The sequence below is a fragment of the Protopterus annectens genome, chromosome 13.part0, assembly GCF_019279795.1.
Source record: "Protopterus annectens isolate FY-2018-M chromosome 13.part0, PAN1.0, whole genome shotgun sequence".
Classification (NCBI taxonomy): Eukaryota; Metazoa; Chordata; order Ceratodontiformes; family Protopteridae; genus Protopterus; species Protopterus annectens.
Genome location: NC_056747.1, coordinates 788105099 through 788121793, shown reverse-complemented (window position 1 = coordinate 788121793; position 16695 = coordinate 788105099).

Here is a 16695-nt window from a genome sequence, read left to right as displayed (position 1 = left end):
ATAGTCTTTCTGCAGTACTTCCTTTGTATGAAGCATCTCTTTCCATTTGTTCTGCCAGTTTTGACACTAAGACAGATACAAGTATACATACAGCCCTCAAATTCCATGGGACATTCAGGACTCTGTGCCCACTATACAGTGCATAATCAGTTTATCCAGGCAACTATGACATTTTGTTTATCCTACGCAAACTCTTGTAATCCTTTTTAAGGCAATCCATGAACTTGTCTGACTAGCTGCTCTCTCACACAATAGCATGCTGTTATCTCCAACCACAGTACATCTGTTGTGCAGAATCACTTTTTCTAAACTAGCTATCATCAGAATGTTCCCCTAATATATCACTGACCTTCTTGAAGTGCTCATCTACTTCTTATCCCAAACACATATCTATCTGTTTGCAACATACCTCTATCTGTATATCTTTTACTATATATTTCTCAGTAATTCATCACTCACAAAACTTAATTCTGAGTTAGTGTCACACTAATCTCTGTCCTTATCTAAGACTCTCCTTTTCACTACACAATATATCACTTTTTTCTCTCTCTCTCTCTCTCTGTCGATATATATATATATATATATATATATATATATATATATATATATATATATATATGTGTGTGTGTGTGTGTGTGTGTGTGTGTGTGTGTCAGGAGCGGCCTTAAGTCAACTGGTGCCATAGGCAAAAGGGCTGCACAACACCCACACCACTCGCTGCCCCCATTCTGGTCTACCTACTCCAAATAAATACAGGAAAAGCACCCCTACTAGAATGGTGCCCTAGGCGAATGCCTAGTTGGCCTATGCCTAAGACCGGCTATGGTGTGTGCGTGTATGTGTATATATATATATATATATATATATATATATATATATATATATATATATATATATATATACACACACACACACACACACACACACACACACACTCTTTCACACTTGTATCAGCCCATCCTAGGCATACAGTTATCATTACCCCCCTCACAACATAAGCTCATAATGACCACCAATGCTGTCTGTGTATAAAACATTCCTTTAAAGTTTGTATATTGTGTAGTACAAACACCAAAACTGCCTTTGTATTAATATTGTGTAACAGATTCAGTTTAATGTATGTGCACTTCAGTACTACCTCCAAAACTGTCTTTGTGTAAGTTTTATAAAACAATCGCTTTGTATTACACAGCACAGGTAATCCATTGTTGAACTCCTAACATGGCTGTGCTAAAACCTTATAAATACTTTTGTTTTGATTGATGTTTTGCACATTGTCATTTTAACTTTGCATATGTAACTTTTCCACCCCCTTTCACTGAGAATGGGTTTTAATGGGTTCATATCATGTTATCGAAAGCCGATAACTTTGAATGGCAAATGTCGAACCCTATGCATCGAACGCTAAAAATAGCGAAGCTGCATAACATCAAATTCTTTCCTAGGGAAAGAATTTGGTTGTCCATTTCTGTGGCTTCGCTATTTTTAGCACTGTGGTGGAAAGTTACGGGGGTTCAGGTAAGTGTGTGATTGTGTGGAAGTTAGGTTTAGGGCATGGGTTACATGAGTTAGGGTTAGGACGCTGGTGAGGTGAGTGTATGATAGTGACAGAGTTTAGGGTTGGGGCGGGTTAAGTGAGTTAGGGTTAGGGCATGGGTAGGTGAGTGTGCGATAGTGACGGACTTTAGGGTTAGGGTTAGGTTAAGGTATGTGGATAGATAGTAGTGTTTGTATAGTTTAGTGTAGGGTTAGATGTATGATTTTAAGTATAAGTGTGTGGATTGCTGTTTTTTTGTTGTGCCTGTGTTGTGTGAATGTGTTTCAGAATAGCAAATTTTTTCCCTGGGAAAATATTCGCTGTTTTGAATTTTCGATATTGTGTGCTTTAGATTATTTAGGTTCGATTAAATGGTGTTCGGTGTTTTCAGCTTTTGATGACGTGATATAAACGCTTTTAATTTCCATTTTGACTTTCTCCTGTAAATAAATGAATAAATTATCATTGGGATGTGACAGAAATTCCAGTGTTACATTTAATATCAACAACACTATAAATAACTTAATTTATTTTTTAATTGTACTTTTGTTTTCCATTACCTGGTGACCATCATCTCTCTGTGATCCATTGTCTCATTCATTCCCCATGGAGCAAGAGCTGTTCCCAGAATATTCATTCCATGTGAGGTGAGAGTCGATCATAGAGCCAACATCCTGGCAGCCATTAGGGAATTTTTGTAAGTGTAGACTAACTCTACATCCATGGTGGTGATTTGGGCACCAAGTCACCTCAGACGGACTGTATATGCCCCTGATAGAGAGGTGTGCCTGATCCTTGATACGCTTTAGCAAGAGATGGAAATCTGTCCACCCCTGGGACCTGTTTTCAGGGGAGCTGCCAATACCACTTTCCTGGTGTGCCAGGTTGCCACATGAGCAAAGCCAGCATAGCCCAACCTCACAGGCAAGTGCCCCAATTTAAGTTGCACATTTCTCACCCTCCCTTCCCAGGCCCTTTCAGATTCTGGAGCCATTAATGATTTTGGCGTCATCTGGGCTGCAGTCAGGGGTTTATCCTTCTGCACTACAGAGCCAGGGTACATAAACAACTTATTTTCTTGAATTTTGTGTTTCATTTCCATTCCCATATGAGATTGTCTTTAACTTCTCCTTAATACTATTAGATCTTCATAGATATGATAGCTTTATCAATTATGATATCATAAATGCTAAGCAAACTCCTAGATAATTTGTCTTAGCACAGACCCATAGACAAGGATATTGTTGTGCTAGCTCATAGGTGGCTCTGTAGTTTTTTACTATTGCTTTAAGTTTTGCTTGGTTAATCTTATATCTTTATAATCTTAGAAAATTATTAGCATCCCAAACAACACTAGTATATCTTTAGTCGGGTTGGCCAACTAGAGCAAAACATCATTCATTAGAAATGGCATTTTTATCAGTTGACATTCTGTTTTAGCCCATAATACCAAAGTCCCTTAGATTTATTACTAAAGTCTCTAAAGAGAAAGCAAGTAATAATTGGGCATTGGGCATAGAAAAACCTTAGTGGGTTCCCCATTGCAGATGAACTGAATCAGATAAAGCTGGGCCTACCTTTACTTTAGCCATGTAAGCCTTGCATATCTCTTGCAGTAATTCATAAAAGCCTACAGGGAAGCTAAACCTTTGGAGAACTGACAGTAAAAATTCCCATTTAACTGATATTAAATGTTGTTTTGGCATTGAGGCTCAACATCATGGCATTTTTAGCTTCCTCTGTTAGAGAGAAGATCTTCAACATACTGTCTGATGTTTGCCATAGCACAAACCCACTATGATTCAAATTAAATAGAGCAGCAATAAATATTGTCATTGTTGTAGATAAAAGTCACACATATACTTTACAATTGTGATTATGTACAGGTATCAGTCTGTAGGAAGACAACAGCACTGGACCCTTTCCTTCTTAAATATAACTGTTATTATGTTAATGAACTGTTAGTATTTACTGACATTAGTCAGATGTCAATAAATAAGTAAATAAATATGGTCTCATGTCAAACAGGTACAATCCAATGGATTTTTAATATATCATTAAACAGTTATACTGACATTTCTAGCAGTTCCCATTTGCCTGTTGACTTAAACATTGCCTGATTTCATCATGAGTAATAGGAGAGGCTGCCTGGAAATTCTGTAATCCAGGTAGAGACATATTATCCAAATAATGCTGCAACCGACATATTTGTTTCTGCATTATATAGATATAGATTAATACTCCCTAAAAATGGCAAATGTTCCTTAGGATTCCTAATTAATCTACCTCATGTCATTTATTTCATCTATACCCCTGCTCACTTCATCATTTACTGTCTTAATATTTACACTAGAAGCGATCATGAGTAAGGTTAGTTGTAAAAATAAATTGTCCCAAAAGTCACCTTCCTGAACCTGGCCATTACATCTAGAATATCTCATAATATCTCTACTACAATATTTTGCATTTAATTGTTGTCTAAACCTCTCTAGAGCTTTTTTTATTGATTTCAAGTATCCTCTCATGTCTTTTTCCCTTCTTTTTTTGGAAGTATGCTGTGCCTGTTTCTTATTTTTTCTTTCAACCTGTCCCAGCCAATTGCTCCCTGTAGTACTTGATTCTTATTACCCAGAAGTATCTTATTTGATTTACTTTTGTACCATCTGTTATACTATTTAGATTTTAGTACCATCTGTTATACTATTTAGATTTTAGATAAATAACTAGAAATCTCCAATGTTTTTTATCCTCATGATATCCCTGGGGTGATAAAAATAAATTTTTTTCTGCAATATTAGAAATAATCAGAAGAATCCGATGAAGCTTTGCAATAAGTCATGTGTGCTCATCTGTGACATATGTTCTCTGTTTGCTACACCAAACTTGATGTACATGGGAATAAAATGTATACTCTGTCCCATTAGCACTTTAATTGCATCAACTAGTTTAGAAAGCTTAAGACAGGTACTCAGAAATCTCTCTACCCACCCCATGAATCATAATCTTTGGTCTGTATCCATTCCCCCCATTTTTTGCCGCCAAATTCCACCCTCCCACTGGTAATAATGTTTCTTACTGGAGAGTCGTTACTTCCCCTAATAACCCCCTTAGATGCATCTGATTTATACCAATGAGAACAGAGACATTTAGTGATAGAGGACTGTAAACATTTACTAATATAGTGTGCAGGTCTAACCAAAATGTCGTAATTGCTACATCTGCCCTTTGTGTGTCCTTAAATTCCTTCTCTTTGATCAAAGAGGAACATTTTCATTAAAAGTGTTCCTGTCAGCCCATGAGTAGCACCTCTTCCTGGACTAAATAGCCTTTTCTAAACTGATGTGTGATCTGTTTGTCATGGTCCTCTTGAGTTAAATGTGTTTATTGCAGCGCTACTACATGCAGGTTAGCCTTGCATATGAAGGACAAGACCCTTTTATCTTTTTAACAGACTCTTAAAGAACAGGTTGTAGGTTTGGGTTGCATACAATCTCCTTTACGCAAACTTAAAAAATTCTTACTCACAGAACACACCATTAATGTAGATCCCTTCTTCCTCCTGCAATATAAGCCTTAAATTTTTTGTATAAACAGTACCAGAAAAATGCAGTAAACATGACTGTAATTAAACATACCATCATATAAACTATATACAAATTGAGACAGAAGGCATCCAAGGAAAGACCCTCTACTGTCAATAGACTGTTCCCCAGAAGGACTCTTACATCACAGCCACTAATGTCTGTTGCCCACAGACACTATTTAGTTTCCATATTAGAAGATGCTACATAGCCATGTTCTCCCCGAAATCATATTCAGTTACTCCCTCATCCTGCCCAGTGCTAAGGGTCAAACTGACCTTGATACCTTTATAAAATTGTATCATTTTATTTTAATCAGTAATATGCCCAAAGTATTTTAACATCAAATCAAATGCTTCCTTGGCCAAAACAGTATGCTTTCCCCAATCACTACAGACTACATTTGAATCCATCTCTAACTTCTTGTGTAATATTTACAGTCGATTTTAAAACAGAGTTAGTTTTTCATCATTGTGCCTGACTAATCTATGCAGACAGCTGTACTCATCCAATAATAATATTCATGTACAAAATATTTAAAATATAATTTTAGACAACTGTTGCAGCATTTATCTTATAAATAGTCTTTAAGACTTGTATAGTCCACTACATTCTGTTTGTTTCATACATAAGGCTCTAATTGTGTAGGTCTGCATTGCAGGAAGAAGAAATCATACATAAATCCATAATGTGTGCCATAACATGGCAGGTCTCATCATCATCATCATCATCTTCTTTCGGCTGTTCCCGTTAGGGGTCGCCACAGCAGATCACCTGTTTCCATTTCTTCCTGTCCTCTGCATCTTGCTCTGTCACACCAACCACCTGCATGTCCTCTCTCACCACATCCATAAACATTATCTTAGGCCTTCCTCTTTTCCTGTTACCTGGTAGCTTCATCCTTAGCATCTTTTTCCCAATATACTCAACATCCCTCCTCAGCACATGTCCAAACCAACGTAATCGTGCCTCTCTGGCTTTGTCTCCAAACCTTCCAACCTGGGCAGACCCTCTAATATACTTATTCCTAATCCTGTCCACCCTCGTCACACCCAGTGCAAATCTTAACATCTTTAATTCTGCCACATCCAGCCCACACTCCTGCCTTTTTGTCAGTGCCACTGTCTCCAACCCATATAACATAGCTGATCTCACTACCCTCATGTAGACCTTCCCTTTCACTCTTACAGGTACTCGTCTGACACAAATCACTCCTGACACTCTTCTCCACCCACATGGCAGGTCTGTTTATTTTAAAATGATTGTGATTCATTAAATGTGAAAATAAGCTGGTTGTCTGGTGGGCAGAAGTGATAGATAAATAAATGATGTTATATAGTCCTATCTCGCCATAATTCTTGCTGGATGGGTTCGGAGCCGATATTCGGCTCTGACTTGGCCGATACTAAAGCTCGAGAGCTTTTACTGGATCAAGGCTAGCCCCTATCCCATGGTGCCTCACGGCAATTCTCCAGATCTCGTTTGCTGCGAAAGCTTCAAAGTTGTGTCTTACTGGCTCGTTAGCTAAGTAAAACTTTATTTTCTAAATTTAGTCTTTTTTCTGGACTTTTCTATCTCTTATATGCTATTTATATTTTTTGTCTCTTGTGTGACTGTTTTTTGAGAGTTTCCAACCCCTGTTCCTCCCCAAAGTACTGTTACGGCCCATTTAAGTTAGAGGGCCTTTCCTCCCTGTGTGTGTGAGTGTTTAAATACAAAAAAAAAAAAAAAGTTATATTCTTCTTTCTTCCACACTTTTTCTTGCATGTAATATTTAGTGTTGTATTGCTTGTTGTTTATCTAGCTACTCTATTCCTGGTAGTCGAAATGTCTAAAGATAAGGATAGGGAGCATAAGGGTCATCACCCTTCGGGGTTTAAGAAGTGTGATAGATGTGCACAAAAAATGTCTCTCACAGACAGTCACACCAGTTGCGTGTACTGCTTTGGTGAAGCCCATTTGCAGGAGCCCTGCACTTTTTGCCATGCATTTAACACCAGAGTTTTAAATGAAAGAAAGAGAAAACTCATTGATAGGGGTCTCATGACCATTTCCTTCCAGGAACAGCTGGGACTTGGTCAGGCAGCTCCAAAAGTTTCTAAGAGAAATTCTTTGGCCCCAGCTTTGAAGCCGACTAAAAAGACAAAACCGTCAGAGCCAAGAAGTTCCGGTTATGATTCAGCTTTGTCCATTTCTGTGTCGTCGGTCTCCTTGGTGCCTAGGCAACCTTCAGTACCGAAAACTTTACCGGAAATTGAGGTTGTGTCTCCCACCTTGAGATCTCCTGTTTTGGAGAGAAGGAGATCTACTTCTGTCTCCACCATATCCTCCAGGACTCTATCTGATGAGGACATTGAGCGAGTGATGAAGAGGTTGCTTTCGGATCCAGCTCTGGCAAGAAAATTGGCCCCTCCAGACCCAAAGGTTTTGGAGCTGACCCCCTTACCAACCACTGTTCCTCCTCTGACTGCTTTGCTGTCGGAGCCTATTACTTCAGGTTCTTTTGTATTGGACACGGCGGCTCTGGGGATTCAACCTGCTTCCTCGGAGCCAATTACTCTATCCTCGATGGCTCACTCTGGAGCTGAGGGATCTGGGAGCCAATGCTCTTGAGTCGACTCCGAGGGGGACAGTCACCCTGGGTTCTCGTCAGAACTGACCCTCCCTCTCGGAGCCTCGGCTCGACTCAGCTCGGCTCCCACTTCTGCTTCGGAGCCATTCACCCTTGCTAGGAGTCGACCATCTGTCCCCTCGGAGCGGAGGTCTTCTTTGGAGCGAAGGGGGAAGGCTTTCAAAGCTATAGAGAAGGCTTTATCTTCTGCTAAAGCCATACCTTTGGAACCTGTGTCCCACCAGTAGCAGGCATCAACCTCTTCCCCCCTGCCACCCCCACAGCATAGGGAACCAGAGGCCCAAGTAGCCCCCATTGGAGGTGCCCCCTGTTCTGAGACCTCCCCAGGTTATCCCACTGGAGAGCTCCCATGGAAGAGGCTGTGTAAGAGGAAGCATGTCGACTCACCTGAGTCTGTCACGTCAGACACTGATTTAGAGGAATCAGAACGTTTCCCCTAGATCTCCCTCTGAGGATTTCTCCTTTTCTGACATCCTAGAAATCCTTAGACAGAGGGGTGATTGGAAGACCTCTAACCCTACTGAGGATAAATCAGTGTACCTTGAGGCCTTTGGTTTCCGACCTTCCACCTCCTGGCTGACACCGCCTTATGACCAACTCTTGGGGTTCATATCGCGGAAAGCCTGGACCTCTCCAGATTCAGTGGAGCCCGTCCCAAGGAGGCCAAATAAGTTCATGACAGCACCTGAGGACAAGACTTTTCTTAGTAAGGGTGTTCCCGTTGATGCTATGGTGGTAGCAGCAGCCACCAAGAAGGAGTTATCTGAGACATCTTCTAATATCCATCCTCCTAACAAGGAGTCCAGGACGATGAATAGGTATGGGAAGCGTACTTTTTCTATAGCGGCATTTACACTAAGATCGCTGAATTACCTTACTCATTTTACTCATCTTCAGAGGTTTTTTTTTTTATTATTTGCAGTTGGTTTACCAGGATAGTCCATTGGGCCAAAATGGACCCATTTTCAATGGAGTCCTGGGGAGAAAATCTCCAAACAATCAAAGTTACAATAGGTTATACATGATAATTATACAAGAGTAAAAGATTCAAACAAACAATTACAAAGTAGTAGAGGAAACATTACAGTTAATACAAACTAGAGATGAGACTTTTACCACTAATACAAACTAGTGATGAAGCTTACAGGTGGTACAAACAAAGAAGGAATGTTGCAAAGTAATTAATGAGAAGTACAGTTACATATCAGGAATCCTACACCTAAGGGGTTCAGCGTGGTGTATTCTTGTGGATACAATAATAACACTAAGAGTGTATGAGATAGGAGAAATTCTAAGGGAATATTGCAGGTGTAAATAGGGGAAGGAAAGGAAGATGGAATTACCAGTGTTAGTTATGTGGGGTGGAAGCAAGAGCATTCCCACTGGGATACTAGATATGAATGAAGAGATTTTTTGAAATTAAAATGGTTGGAGGTGATACGAATTGATGGAGGTAGGGAGTTCCAGAGGTGTGCTAAACCATGTGATAGAAGATTTTTGCCTGGGGGACGAGTTGGTTTGTAGACTTCTAATAGATTTTGATTGTTAGACCTTAACACTCTATTGGGTAGGTGCATTTTAAAGGTAGAAGACAGGGAGGGACAGAGGGAGGGGTTGAAAATGAGCTTGTGTGCAAGAGTTAGTTGAGTATAGATGAGATGCTTGGGTAGTTCTAGCCAATGTAGTTGTTGGAGAGAGGAACAGTGGTGGGTGGAGGACTTGTGGTTGGTAGCAAACTTGGCGATTTTGTTGTAGCAGGAGGAGAGTTGTGTTTTCAGAGAGGACTGTATATTAGTTAGAAGTGGTGCTCCATAGAGAAGCGAGGGGATAAGAAAGGAAGTAGAAGAGTGATTTTAGTAGCAGGTGTAAGGTAGTGCTTTTGCTGATAGAGCATACCTAGTTTTTGATGTTTTTTTTTATATTTAGTTGTAAATGGGAGTTGAATTTGAGCTGGTTATCAATTTGGACACCAAGTAATTTGGTCTCTGAGACCAGTTCCAGAGGTGTGTTGTTTTGACTAGTAATAGAGAATGTGTTACTATCGAAACAGGTGACTTTAGAGGGGGTGAACACCATTAATTTGGTTTTAGAGGCGTTGAGTGATGGGTGGTTTCTTTTCATCCATTGCTCTGTGGTTAAAAAAGCATCTTGAGTAAGCTTGAGGAGTGTAGAGATAGATGAGGCAGAGCAGATAATAGTTGAGTCATCTGCATATTGGATAATGTTTGAGAATGGGATAGAGTTGCGGAAATCATTTATGAATATGTTAAAGAGGAGGGGACCTAATATGGAGCCTTGGGGAACTATGGTTGGGGTATTTAGAAATGAGGAGTTTGCCTTTTTCCATTTTACTGCTTGATATCTATTTGATAGGTAGCTGGAGAACCAGTTCAAAGATGAAGGAGATAGGTTAAGTTTTGAGAGTTTCGTTAAAAGCAGGCTGTGTGATATAGTGTCAAAGGCCTTAGAGAGGTCAAGTAGTAGGGTAGAGACAATAAGTCCAGAGTCCCAGGCTTTGTTTACAGTTTCAAGGAAGGTGAGGAGGGCTGTCATAGTGCTGTGACCAGGTCTGAAACCATGTTGTGTGGGAGTTAGTAGGTGATTATCTAAGAGATGTGGTAGGAGTTGAATTTGGATACACTTTTCTAGGAGTTTAGAGATTGGAGACAGGATAGCGATGGGGCGGAAATTAGTCACACTGTTATTGTTGCCACCTTTATGTAAAGGTATGATAAAGGCCTTTTTCCAGATTTGGGGAACTGTACTTTCCTGGATAGAGCGGTTGATTAGAATGCTAATGGGGTAGGCAATTGCATCAGCAGCTATGCTAAGAAAGTAAGAAGGGATGTTATCAGGAGCATTAGTGCATGGCTTTAGTTTCTGTAGGAGTTTTTTTATAGTAGAAGTGGGTATGGGTTTTAATGAGAATAGTGGGGAGTGTGGAGAGGGGGTGTTGGGGGGGGAGAAGATGGGGAGGAAGTGAGAGTAGGAGGAGAGGTGGAGGGTGGAAGGGATCTTCTGAAAGAGTTAGGAGACACCCTCCAGGGTTCAGTAGCTCCGGGTTCCATGGATAAGGTTTCTGCGCAGCTCTCCACCCTTACTTCCATAGCCAACACCTCTATGAGGCTGATATCGTATGTGGCAGATGGAGTGAATAGGGCAGCCGCAGCAGGAATATCTCTCAGGAGACATTCTTGGATGCATCATTGTAATTTTACAGAGTCCTTCAAGTCTTCCTTCACTAACATCCCCTTTGATGGTTCATCTCTTTTTGGACCCCAAATGAAAGAGACTTTGAGTAGGTGAGAAGGTAAACTTTATCTGCCATCGGAGTCCATTTCTCCTTCCCGTCTAGACCCTATCCCAAGGGTAATACAGGAGGGAAAGTTTGGTTCTGTAAATCCCAAAAAGGTTTCCCTCAGGCACAAGGTCAACCCTCCCCTAGAGGCAGAGGGGGAGGATATAATGGAAGACGCCACCCTCGCGGCAGAGGAGGTCCACAGCATCAGGGAGACAGAGTAACTTTCTCTGATCATCCCTTCCATCGCCCCTGAGGGGCTGCCCGACTGTCCATCTCTGGAGGCAGTCGGGGGTTGTCGATCGCTGTACCCAAGCACCTGGCTAACCAGTGGCTAACCATCTCCCAAAATCGTAGGGTATGCACCATAATATCCAGAGGTTACCTGATCCCCTTTGTTTCCAAACCCCCAACAAACCAGATGTACCACCCATTCAACTAGACCATGCAACACCAGAGGTCATCTTGTTGCTGCAAAAAAACAGTCATCCAAGAAGTCCCCATAGAGCAAGTAGGATCCAGAACTTACTCTCAATTCTTTTTAGTTCCAAAAAAGACAGGGGACTGGAGATCAATTCTAGATCTCAGCAGGCTCAACAAGCACGTAAAGAAATCGAAGTTCCGAATGGTCACTCTGCAGTCAGTATGAATGGTCACTCTGCAGTCAGTATTTCCCTTTATCAGGAAAGATAATTGCATGTGCTCAATCGATCTCCAGGACACGTAATACCACATCAAAATGGACAGGCGCTCCAGGAGACACTTACGCTTCCAGCTGGGAACCAGTCATTTTCAGTTCAGAACACTGCCCTTTGGTCTCACTACAGCCTCCAGAGTGTTTACCAAATGCATGGCAGTGGTAACGGCTAACCTGAGACGTCAAGGATTCCAGGTGTTTCCGTACCTAGATGACTGGCTCCTCACTGCTACCACCAAGCATCAACTCATCAGAACCAGGGACAAGACTCTATTCTTGTGTGGCAGTCTAGGCATCACTGTCAACGTAAAAAAGTTAGTCTTATCTCCCTCGCAGCACATTATATATAAAGGCTCAGAAATAGACACAACCACCATGTCAGCAAGACTAACACCAGAAAGACTAGAGTCTCTACGCAGTCAAGTCAGATCCTTGCTAAACAAGCAAAAATTTCAGGCCAGAGTAGTCCATCAAGTCCTAGGGCTATGGCTTCCACCATCCTATTAGTTCCTCTTGCTCGTCTACACAAGAGGATAATTCAGTGGCTGTTATTTGCCCAATGGCCGATGCAAGATCTTCCATTGTCTCACCAGATTTTTATAACAAGCACCTGCAAATAGGATCTGACATGGTGGTTGTACACAGAACAACTTCTCCTAGGTCGTCCACTTGTTCCTCCCCAAGAGAAAGCAGTTTTGACCACGGATGCTTTCCAGATAGGGTGGGGGGGGGCATTATCTGGGAATGACAGTCCAAGGTACTTGGCAGAACCACGAGAACCACTTGCACATCAATGTTCTGGAGATGAGAGCGGTGCTGTCCGCGTTGCAAGCACTTCACAGCTCCCTTCCCACCTGGACAATTGCGATTCAGTCAGACAACATGCCTGTCATGTGGTACATAAACAAGCAAGGGGGAACCAAATCTTACCCGCTTTGCAGAGAGGCCTTAAGAGCTTGGAAATGGGCGATGGATACTCAACGCTTCCTGATAGCAATGCATATCCCAGGGAAATCCAAAGTAATAGCAGACAAACTCAGCTGTGCAATTCTGATGCCTCATGAGTGATCCCTGAATCCAAAAGTTGTGAAAGAGATCTTTCAAGATGGGGCCAGCGTTGGTACGACCTATTCGCCACTCACCTGAACACCAAATGCAGCAGCTACTTTGCCCTCATTCCCCATCCTGGGATGTCACCCATCTGCCATTTCCAATTTTCATTTTGGCTTCATGGGAAATATAATCATGCAGCACTCCTTGTGTAAAACCCAGGGATGCTCTAGTCCACGATTGCCTTTCCTCCTTTTCCACTCATCCCAGGATAATACAGAAAGCAAGACAACTGAGGAGTTCCTTGATCCTCATTGCTCCTTATTGGCCTTGACAAGTTTGGTTTCCCTTCCTGTGGCCCTACCTTTTGGAGGAACCATGGATTCTGGACCCATCTCCAGATCTCTTGATTCATCAATTGGGACAGTTCCATTCCACCATCCACACCCGCAAATTGACAGCATGGCTGTTCCAGTTCCACAAATAGCCAGGTGTATTCCCCTATCCCCTTCAGTCAAACACATTCTGATTTCATCCCATACACATTCCACTCAGAAACTATACTCCAGCAAATGGAAAAGGTTTTCTTTTTGGGCTACGAACCGGGGCTTAGATCCATATATGGCTCCTATAGAATCTATCTTATCCTTCCTAACATCAATTTTTCATGAAGGAGCGGCAGCCGTTACAGTTAGAGTTTCATTAGCTGCCATTTCCAATTTCCATTTTGGCTTCATGGGAAATATAATCATGCAGCACTCCTTGTGTAAAACTTTGTTAAAAGGAGTTGTTCTTCTCAGGCCCCCAGTCAAACATCCATTAGAACCCTGGTATTTAAATTTAGTCCTCTCATCTTTGATGTCTGCACCCTTTGAGCCATCCCCTTCATCAGACCTAAAATTGTTGTCATGGAAAACACTATTCTTAGTAGCAATAACATCTGCTAGGAGAGTCTCAGAACTGCAAGCTCTAACTATTCAACCTCCTTACATTATTTTTCACAAGGATAGAGTCTCTCTCTCTCTCAGGACAAACCCTTCCTTTCTTCCTAAGGTATGCTCAGCGCACAATCTGAATACTACTATTGAGCTACCTGTGTTTTTTCCAAACTACTCTAATAAATCTGAGTATAGACTATACCAGTTAGACGTTCACAGAATTATCAGATTTTATTTACACAGGACTAAAGAATGCAGAAAATCAGATCAACTATTTGTTTCCTTTTCTGACAAGAAGAAGGGCTTGCCTGTTTCTAAGGTTACTCTTTCAAAATGGCTTTCGGATTGCATTTCATTTGCTTATCAACAAGCTGGCAAACAATTACCCCTCAAAGTTAAAGGTCATTCTACTAGAGCTGTATCTACTAAATGTGCCTTTAGATCTAGGCTCCCAGTTGATACTATTTGTGCAGCAGCTACTTGGGCAAGACCACATGCTTTTGTCACTCATTACAAATTGGATTTGGCCTCCAGGGACAGGTCTTCATTTGGGTCCACTGTGCTGAAGAGTCTCTTCACTTGAGCCACCCGGGATATAGGTGCTAGGGACACTGTCCCATCCAGCAAGAATTATGGCGAGATAGGACTACATAACATAAAGAAGTTATGTACTTACCATAACATTCCACGTTTGTGGTCCATCTTGCCTACATTCTTGCGTTCCCTCCCTCCAACCCCCTTCCTATTTTCTGTGGGATCTGGTGGACTATGCTAGTGCTGTCTGACCTAGTTCTCTTTTGTTGTCCATCTAGCATGGATTATATTTTCAAAATCCTTTGTCTATATATATGCAGCTCTGATATTTGTCTTACCTGATAGGTACCTATTGCTTTCTTGCAAACTAGATCTGGGAAATTTCTGTGAGGCACCATGGGATAGGGGCTAGCCTCGAGACAGTAAAAGCTCTCAAGCTTTAGTATCAGCCGAGTCGGAGCTGAATATCGGCTCTGAACCCATCCAGCAAGAATGTAGACAAGATGGACTACAAACATGGAACTTTATGGTAAGTACATAACTTCTTTTTTTATGCTTTCAACTGCATAACAATTCTTTTATTTACAGTAAACTCTCAGTTAACCAGAACTCTCAAGCAACCAGAAAAAAAATCAAAGAAACCAAACTCTTTAACTCAAATAGCTCCAATAAAATGAACCCCATAAACCCAGATTCCTATTCAACAACTACCCCTCACAACATCTCCCTGAAGCCCATCTCCACAACATACATCTGAATACTAGTCTCCAAACTAAAACCATGCTCAGTATCTGCTGATAACATCCCATCTTACTTTCTTCAGACTGCTGCCCACTCACTTGCCTTTCCCGTCTCTATCATCATTAACTGCTCAATCTCTGAATCCAAAGTACCATCCTTCTGGAAACAGTTCTATACCCTACCTATCCACAAAGGAGGCAACTCCACTGAAATCTCTAAGTGTAGACCTATTGCCATCCTCTCCCCTCTGTCGAAAGTTCTTGAAAAATGCATACATACTCAAGTCATGGATCATCTTTCTCAAGAAAACCTTACTCCTACACAACATAGTTTTCAACCAAAACATAGCATCTATACTGCACTACTATCCTTTCTAAATACTATTTCCATGGCCAGAGATGACAAAAAAACAATCACCTGTCCCTTTCTTGATCTCTCAAAAGCCTTTGATACTGTCTCTCACTCTCTACTATTAAACAAACTGTCTAACCTCAACTTCTCCCCCAAAACAGTGACATGGTTTGAAAGCTATCTAAAAGATAGACTCCAATCTGAAAAATGGGACACTGCTTTATCTACTCCCTTTCCAGTACAAATGGGTGTCCCTCAAGGATCCATTCTAGGGCCACTACTTTTCAACATCTTCACAAACCTGCTCTATACCTCCTGCCTACACTCATCTATTATACAATACGCTGATGACTCTACAGTCATAACAATAGCTAGCTCTCACTCTGAACTCTTAACAGCTACCCAGTCATCCTTTATCTCAGTAGAAACAAGGCTCTCAAACAACCAAATCATCCTCAACCTTAAAAAAACAAAACTCCTACTCTTCCTCCCTAAAACAGCCAACCACATAAAGACCTCTTTTACTATCCAGTTACTCAGCAAGACTCCTATTGTAGTTGAACCTAGCTCAAAATTCATTGGTATCACAATTGATGACCAACTAAAATTCAACCTCCACATAAATAATTGTATCAGGAAAACTCACCTTAAACTAGGTCTACTATACAGAAATAACAAATTTCTTACTCAGGAAGCTAGAATAGCCCTCACTCATGCCTACCTTCTTCCCTGCTTAACATATTGCTCACAAATCCTTACTAACCTAAACTTCTCTCTGCTTACTAGACTTGAGACTACATACCAGAAAGTAGCTAGATTTGCAACCAAACAATCCTATAGATCGCACCACTGTCTCTCTCTTTTTGTTGTGTTTTTCGGCTTATCCCAGTTGGGGTTCGCCACAGCGGAACTCCGGTCTGCTAATGACTGGCAGTAGATTTTTATGTACTGAGTTGCCAGCCCTAACGTACAACCTTCAACGAAGGCACGCCCATTCACGCATGCCTCCACACAGAAGACGCTCTAGCTGAGAATCGAACGCGACAACGTGTTGCTATGAGGCGACAACGCTACCACAGCACCACTAAGATATTTAAACTGGCTAGAACTACCCCCTCCTCCTTCTCTCTCAGCTCCAAACCATACACTCAATTCTTTACCAGCCATCCTTCTGTCCAGCCTTACACTCTATCATCTCCCACTATGCTCCTTCAAGAAACATCTGAAGCTCTTCCCTAGACCTCTTAAATATCTGTAAGCCTAAATCTAAATCTGGATGTAATTTATACAGCTACCATCCCTCTATTGAATGGAGCAAACATCCCCTTGACATTCG